Source organism: Tachypleus tridentatus, chromosome 12, assembly GCF_004210375.1.
Source record: "Tachypleus tridentatus isolate NWPU-2018 chromosome 12, ASM421037v1, whole genome shotgun sequence".
In the NCBI taxonomy this organism is placed as follows: Eukaryota; Metazoa; Arthropoda; class Merostomata; order Xiphosura; family Limulidae; genus Tachypleus; species Tachypleus tridentatus.
Genome location: NC_134836.1, coordinates 125,552,244 through 125,560,185, shown reverse-complemented (window position 1 = coordinate 125,560,185; position 7,942 = coordinate 125,552,244). Strand labels below are relative to the sequence as shown.

Sequence of the window (7,942 nt, the reverse complement as noted above, 5' to 3'; positions counted from 1 at the left end):
CAAAGAATACATCACACATGGACAACAAAAGTAAAATAATATCTTTATTCACAATGAATGATGGTGTTTGTAACCAAACCAGCCAGCTTTTCACTCACTATTATGACTTGGGATGCTGGTTTGGGTGAAGAGAAGTCCTTCCTTTCAAACAAGAGAGACCTCAAAAACCTTGTAACAACTGACATTTATAGTGACACAAGAGCCACAGTCCAGTATCCAAAAGGTTATTAGGTTAATTGCTTCCATTACATATCCAAATATTTCCGGGTCACTTGTTTGAACACACTAGGTTTAAACAGGAATATGTACATGCTAGAAACTAGGCTTGAATAGGAACAAAGAAATCTAATTCTTGACCTCAGTTGCAGTATGTAACCTTTACTCATGTGAAAAAATAAATCTATTACAAGTTTTGTGCAAAGCCACAGGATGGCTAGTCACTCTAGCCGTCCCTAATTTAGCAATGAAAAACTAGTGGAAAGGCAGCTAGCCATCACCACCCACTGCCAACTCTTGAGCAGAAATTCACAAAAAATATCTGCATGTAGCCAAATGAGGACAGACTACATACCACCTACTGCAAAATGAAATCAGTAGATATGCCAGCTATGAATAAAATGATGGTAATTCTGAAAATGAATGTTGGGGTCTTGTCAAAATGTTTATTTTAGGGTTCATGCATTTTTAGATAATGACATTCTAGTAATTCTTCTGGGCAATTCTTGAAAATTTGTTAACCAATTTAATTGATAGGCTCATTAATTGATTGCACGTAACTTATATGTCAATGTTGGATAGCTGAAATAATCTAAAGCACTAATATTTGGAAATAATAATTTCAATTAGTACATTATTTATATGAGCTGTGACACTAATAATTAAGCTGAACATCTCTGGATTAACCAAATACAACAGTTAGAAATCATTGTGACAGTGTTTCTGGTACATGAACATATGGAACAATCATAACAGTTTAACCAAAAACATTAAGATATATTTATATTTTTGTGACATTAAACAACATTACCATATCTACAATTGATGAATTATTTGACACTAATCAATGTAATTCAAATCTCAGTTATACTGATTAACTGACTAGGTCCACATACCAGTTATTAACAGGACCCTCCAGTATTGACTCCTTTGGGACTTTGCTGTTCATTACAAGTGTTAAAAACTTAGATAAAAAAACTACCAGGTTCTGTGTTTGTACTACGATGTTGTGTTCCTCTAAGTCATCAGGCTACTAAGATTAGTTCCTGCAAGTAAAAAACAAACTGTGCATAATTTCAATACAGAAATGCATAAACTAGTGTACTTTGGTTTTGTTAAAAACATTAAGGAAGAAAAGGCATTAGGTTTATTCACTGATAGATATTCAAAACATCTGTGTAAATACTTGGTTGTAGTTTATTTGTAGAAAATGTTATCTTAAGATGTAACAGCCTTCATTGTCTTATTGCTTAGTGATTTCCTAAATTAGAAAAAAAATGCAGAACTGCTGAAAATGCCAGAGATGCACTACCAAATAATGCTATGTTTAAAACATTTGAGCTGAGATGTATCAAGTCTCTTATGATATCAAACATGGAACTAGAAATGATTTGATTACAATTTTGTCTAAATCTCTAAAGAATCAGGTAAGCTGTCTACAGGAGATCTATTTGAGTGATGAAATGAAAGATTCTTGGATAATGAAAGGTAGCAGGTGCAAGTTTTACAAAAAAAGAGTGCATCTCATTTTCTAATAGAACTACTTATAACACACAAGTTCTAAACTTTAGTGATATGTAATATTTTATTCTGACTTTCAATCTTACTGGACAGGCATATCAACAAGAACAACTACTATATGTTTGGTTTGGACATCTTTTTATCAGTTAAGGTAAGAGGCCAACACCAATGGATCATATAATCTCTTTCTTCTATATTTGTACATTTTGAACTGTGGTATGTTTCGGGGGTTCTCCCCTTTTTTTAAACACTGAGGACATTCTGTTGTCCAGTAATACTTTAAATTCTGTTTTGTTCTCTACTGTAAAACAACTTTTGTAATAAAACTGTTGGTCTTCAAATATTTTATACCTGTTTTCTCTCTTATAAAACTTGGTGTAAATTCTTAAAGTGACTAAATGTCCTCGTGTACCACATCAGAATAACCAAAACTTGGTGTAAATTCTTAAAGTGACTAAATGTCCTTGTGTACCACATCAGAATAACCAAAACTTGGTGTAAATTGACCCACATCAACACAAGTCATTCTAAAAACTCTACTTACAAAACACAACTCTTAATAACAATATGGAGGTTAACTCATTAGGATTCAAAGTTCCTATTTCTACATTATCCTATTGCATACCTATCAGTTCCCAAGAACAGTCGTACCTCGTAATAAGTCTTCCACAAGACTCTTGACAAATACAATTGGTTTATTTCCTAAAATTTGGATGTAGAGAAAGAATACACTGTAATGAGATTGTTGTTAACATTCTAAAAATATTTAGATTTAAACCCTGTCTTTAAGAGTTTAACAGCTCTAACCACGTATTCTACTAATATTTACTTATGACTAACTTTTATTCAAATTATACACACACACAAATATACTTCCAGCTTGTGTGACAGCTATACCTAGATTATTTTTAAATGTCTTATAGCTGGAAGCATTATTCATTAACCACTTGTACAAGTTCATTTCACCTCAGCCAATATACAATCATAACAGCATAAGTAAACTATAAGATTCAAACTCAGCAATCCAAATGTTAAAAGAAAGATTTACGCACTAAAGAAACTAACTATTCTCTGATTATAAAAAACATCAAACAGAAATATTGCTTGAAATGTTGGTGTTTTGGCAGTAACACTACACCTACACTCTCATAGGTCATAAAGGACATCTAGTGTCAGTAATGTCTTTTAATGGACACACTAAAACATCTGAAAGATATATATATACATTATACATTTATTAAAATCACCATTTGATATTTTGTAGTTTCAGTTTTAAAAATAAATCAAACACCATCGTCCATGAATTCGTAAAGTGAGTTATAATTGGTCGTATTAAGCAGTTTTAATACTCGACTAACCAGCCAATACTTAATAATGTTCCCATTCAACTAAACTGAAATTCTCAATTGATAAATTACATAAATAACTATCGTCATATTTATAAAGTCAAAGTTTAAATCATATCTGGAACTTTACACTATACACACAATCTTCAAAAAATAAGTTGAAAATAATCTTGATAGCAAACAGTTGGTTAGTTATTGTTAGGCCTAATGTAAGTTATTACTTTCAATTATTAACAGTAAGTTTGAAATGCATGAATTTGTACCTTGGATTATTAATAACAATGGGGAAGGAATGTATCCTGTAAGGTTTTCAACTGTAGATAGCTGTATACTGAAAGGCACATGAACATATAATAGGAAACACAGATAAACTAGAATCCGTTAAAGTTCGGGATAACAAGGAGACACATCAAGCTTGGAAAAAGCACTTTTGTTGTGCATTCTAAAGGTAAAGATAAAAATATAAATGAAACTAGAGATATAAGAATAAAATGTGTTAATTTGTTAACACAAGTGTTAGGTGAGGGTAACAACTTCCATGAAGGACAGATTATCGAACAAGTCTATTTTAAGGTCGTGAAACTTACTGGGCTATTAGAGATCATGTGATTTTCAATTAATTTATGGAAATAAGTTAATTATGCTAAAAATTAGTTTGGTCTCTTTTGTACAAACAGTTCAAGAGTTTGCATTATGTCAAGAGCAGGTTGCAATCATGTACTATTCAACAAACACAATTTGTGAAGGTTTGTTTTTCACAAGGACTAATAAAAGAGAAAATTGTAATTTTTCACAGCATAATACTGGTTGAAAGCCTACGAGGGAAATGTTGTTACCGAAGTTGATAAAGATGAGAAACATATTTCTTGGTATATCTTTATGATCACCATTAACAAGGACATGATCAGATATGCTGCTAACAGTTAGACTTACTAATACTGACATTACCTGAAAGAATCGACTGAATTAGTCTATTCTCTTTGTATACAAAAAAATTCCACAAGTTTGTAGGGAAATGTTTCTCATCAATGTAAGTAGAATCATTTTAAGGAAGACATTATTTTGTATATTATCTTTCATGTAACTTACTAAATCACAATTTATATACACTGTTGATTCAAGGACATTTCTTGCAGTGCAGACATGGGATAGTTCAGGTTTTAAATAATAACATGGTATGGAGTTTAGTACGAGATCCTCTAATGCCAAACCTAGAGGGATTACTGAGATGGTCAGAAGCTATAGTTTCTCTTCACTCCTCATGATGGTGTTGTGGGCTGTACTTAAAGCTTCATTGTTAAATTTACTTAACGATTGTGTTGATGTGGGCAACTTGAAGATGTCTCTAGCAATGAGGAGGAGTCCAGAAACAAGGGAGGTCCAGGTTCACAAACCAAATGGCTCCTGTGGGACAAAGGGTCCTTCAAGATGGCAGGGATCTATAAATCCAAAACCATAAAATTTTGCTGGAAGAAAATATGGGATTGGAAATACCCCAACAAAACCTACTTTCACAGTTCATGTAATTGTTTTGTATTAAAGAAAAGTCCAAGAGAATAGATAAAAGTTTGGGTTTTAATTGACTGCTTCTGTTTACTCATAGCAGGATGACATTTTTATAAATATGCAGAGATGGTCCATTAATACTCAAAATATGATAACATGCATTCTTGTACCTGATTCAAGGAAACTTCATAATTAAATATTGCATGATCAGTTTAACTGAGACAGTCTTTATAAAAACTTGTTAACAGTTTTGTTAATTTCATTAACTGGAAAGTCACACACCCATACAACACTCTTCAATTATGTAGCCAAAGACTTTTTTCTTTTTGAACTGATAAAAGGGAAAAAATATAGTATTAATATTATTAGTAATATTTGGATTATGGCAATAAACACATTTAATAATTAGCAAAACAAACAAACTGTTGTTAAAGATATGAATCTCTTAGCTCAACACCTCAAATCTGTTTTCAACACAAAGGAATGTATTTCATGTTAACTTATGATGAAAAACAGCTACACAGGTTGACCAAGTGCTTTAAAACTTGTGATAATTTTTACCTAAAATCTATTTATCTTAAAGTTCTTTTAGAAATAAAAACCCTGATGAAAAGCACTGGTGTTAGTGGAAGCTAAGATTTCTAAAAGCCTCATACTAAGTACAAAATTCACTACTGAAAGATTGGATATTAGTTATTATTTAAGACACCTGACTTACATAGGCTATGAAGTTACCTTTTCTTATGATTCTTACAGTTTAAAACAAAACAGAATTGTTTATGAAAGTCTGAAAAACCAGGGGATTATTCATTTGGTTTCTATTAATAAAATGTCAAGAACTTTATGGTAAAAAGTCATTAAAGAAGACAAGTTTTAATTAAATAACAACCATATTCTCAAGACTGTTTTAGAAAAGGAATGTCTTGCCTTAATTTGAAATATTTCACAAAAGCTCCCACCATTATGGACGAAGGCATCTCGATCATCACCCTGCATGTAGTATTTTAAAAGTATTTGGTAGAGTACCACAAAAGAGATTAATTAGCATGTTGAATATTCATGAAATACATAAATAAGAATGTTAGGCAGTATTAGAAAGCAAAAAGTTACACACACACAAAATTGGGATTTTTCTGGTTGGGAGAACACGGCTGAACATGTTTGGAAATTATCATCTACATAACTGATTTCAACAGCTTCTCAGACTGATATTACTATCTCAGACTGAGATGAACTAATTATGATGACTAATGGTTCTCTTAACTAAATGAATTTTAGTAAGTCTTATGATATGGACCAGAACACAGAAGTGTATAGCTTGTCACACGGGGTATAGAAATTTGAAAAGGGCTCACTCAAGTTTTTTGATGAAAAGTAACATTTGGTTGTAATAAAAAGGAAGATTTAGGTGTAATAAAAAGGAAGATTTAGGTGTAATTGTAAGGCTGATTAAACCTTACAGTCCCTTGATGAATCTTTAATTGTAATAACATGTGGCAAATACACTTATAGTATTTTCTTTCTTTGTACAAAGTTTGATTTTAACCCCCTTGTAATTCATGAAAAGGTTTTTACCATTATCATAGCAATAATCACAACAAATTTAGTGTAAGGTACCTAACTGGTAACTTTTAGTGATGTTCAGATTTGTTAGTTTGAAGAGTCGTGGTGTTGGAATGAAAGAGTTGGAAGTATAATGAAGGAAAACCATTAAACTTTTAATACTGAATTTAATTTTAATTGGTTGTTTAATTGTGAAAGGAATAATACTGATAATGATGTTTGAAATGAACATCTGTAATTTCAATGATTATGTTCTTGTAGAACAAAATTTAATGCGAGTTTAAGTTTTCTATGCAAGAGACTCAGTAACTAAGTTTTACAAGTATCTACAACATTAACATATACATAGTCTTTAAAATTAAAATAGAATCATATAAAATAATTTATACACTATTACTGAGTATTAGTATATATTAGTAAGTCACTATTAACTTTTTAAATATAACTTATTTCCTAATATGCTTAAACCTTTTTAATTAAAATTAAAAAATATAATTTACATAACTTCTTAAGTTAACTGAATCTGGTCAAATGCCCGTTAAAACTATAGTAATACTATACCTACTTTAAGTTTTTTAAAGTTTCTCCTAGTCTGACCGTACATTACCATGGGTCAGATTTTTAGATGACTACATGTGTTCCACGAACAATTAATTCACTGCTTGATACTAGGCCTAAATATTATGATTAACATTCCTAAGCCTAATCTTTGAACTAGTAAACAGACAAACGGCAATACTTCTTTATCTACCCTACGTAACAGGAAAACTTAACCTCCGCACACTCTGACGCGAAACACATCTCAGTTTAATTACAACACCGTAAATTTCGGTACAGACTTTCATATTTTTATTGTAATTTCACATGTTATAAGCCTAATTCTATGTGATGACGTCATGTGTCGAAAATTATAAAATGTAGGCCTTCTGTGCTTTGGATTAAATATAATTATTTGTAATTCTTATTATATCGTTTTATAGATGTATTATCTTTACATTTATAAAAATGTACTAAGAAACTTTATTTAAATTCAAAATTAGTTTTATTGCACTTTTGCAACCAGGCCCTAAATGTTTTTTTTATAGTATTCTAGATGTCTGTTAGAATTTATCTCCCAACAGAACTTTTTAAAATATTTATTATAAGTTATATTGTTAACAATTATCACAATAATTCAAAAATGACCAACCTTATTCAAAATTAAAGGGCGGGAAATTTGATTAAAATTTAGCCATCTAGTGATGAGTTGTTGTACTAAAGGTGTGGTTTTATGCTACTTTCTATTTTAAATGTATGTATTGCTGCTTAGCCACGTAAGGCAAAGTTAGGGAAAAAGATATAACATAGAAGCAATAATTGTTAACTGATTTGTGATTCTGTTGCATTTAAAACTGGGTCTGTTATCACTCTGCATTTTATGTTTCCAATTAACGTTTACAGATACACGAAGTACCATTCGTTCGAGACATTCGCGAATAAGTACCTGTTATACATGGAGTTAGGTCTATCGTAATATATGATCATTTTTTAGAAATGGTCTTCTGGTTTACTGAGTAATTCACATGACTCCCTAACCAATAGAAACAGTTAAAAAGGTTGATGTAAGAATTGGGGGCTTTTATTTAAAAATACTTTAATATCAAAACGAGATTCAAGAATATGAAACAAAATTCAAATTTGATTGAAATTATATCAATAGAAAAAAAATCAAAAACAGAGAAACATAAAGAACAAAGATATAGAAAATTGAAAGATTTAGAAAAGTATGGTGGAAAATTAAGAAAATGGTA

The 7,942-nt window shown here is 30.8% G+C and overlaps 1 long non-coding RNA gene across 1 annotated transcript; it reads right to left on the bottom strand.

Moving 5' to 3' along the window:
• Window positions 1–1,147: 1,147 nt before the first annotated feature.
• LOC143233199 (uncharacterized) lies at window positions 1,148–7,042 on the bottom strand. Its single transcript, XR_013018026.1, has 3 exons — window positions 6,718–7,042; window positions 2,363–2,439; window positions 1,148–1,262 (listed from the first exon to the last, which is right to left on the bottom strand). It is a non-coding gene; the product is annotated as an uncharacterized LOC143233199 (long non-coding RNA).
• Between the last annotated feature and the right edge of the window lie 900 nt (window positions 7,043–7,942).